Genomic DNA, 806 nt, shown 5'->3' with positions numbered 1-806 from the left:
AGTGGTGGTGAACTAAGTTTGGGATGTGCCACATTTGAGATATTGGTGGGATACTCAAGAAGAAATCTCCTATAAAAGGTAGGAAATTTGAGATGAAAATGAAATTACACATCTTGAAAATCCAGAGCCTACAGATAAGAGATAACACAATTTTGGAAAAAGAATCTGTAGGAAGACAGAGAAAAATAAAATATGAGATGAAAAGGCAAGGGGGGGCATTCTCACTTCAGCAGCAAATATACTAAAATTGAAACAATACAGAGAAGATTAGTATGGCCCTTGCATAAAGATGGTGTGCAAATTTGTGAAGTGTTCCATATTTTTCATTAGGAGTCACCAGGAAGGAGCCCTGGTAGCATAGTGGTTAATTGTTCAGCTGCTAACCAAAAGGTTGGCAGTTCGAATCCACCAGCCACCTCTTGGAAACCCTATAGGGGCAGTTCTACTCTGTCCTATAGGGTTGCTATAAGTCAGAATCAACTTGATGACAGTGGTTTTAGTTACTAGGGATGGGGAGGAGGGGAATTCACTCTCTAGACAGTATACACCTGGTGATGGGAAAGGTAACACCAAAGGAGGATAAAGTATACACAGCTTGATGGAGGTAAATGATTTCTCTAAAAAGTACGTAAGAAAAAAGGACCTGTTGGAAATTGCTGTGGTATTTATAATTTTGAACTGGCAGCAAAAATAACCAAAACATATATGTGCAACTATATATGTATGCATGTAGGCATATATGTGTATAAGTATGCATATATGTATGCATTTATAGATATATGCATATGTATATTTTTTTATATACA

At 37.0% G+C, this 806-nt stretch overlaps 1 non-coding gene across 1 annotated transcript; it reads left to right on the top strand.

Annotated features, from left to right (window-relative positions):
* The first annotated feature begins 221 nt into the window (after positions 1-221).
* On the top strand, positions 222-324 carry LOC111748337 (U6 spliceosomal RNA). Its single transcript, XR_002784096.1, has one exon. It is a non-coding gene; the product is annotated as a U6 spliceosomal RNA (small nuclear RNA).
* Positions 325-806: the final 482 nt, after the last annotated feature.

The sequence above is a fragment of the Loxodonta africana genome, chromosome 2, assembly GCF_030014295.1.
Source record: "Loxodonta africana isolate mLoxAfr1 chromosome 2, mLoxAfr1.hap2, whole genome shotgun sequence".
Classification (NCBI taxonomy): Eukaryota; Metazoa; Chordata; class Mammalia; order Proboscidea; family Elephantidae; genus Loxodonta; species Loxodonta africana.
Note: the sequence above shows the minus strand (reverse complement) of the source record. Positions and strands in the feature narration are given on the sequence as shown.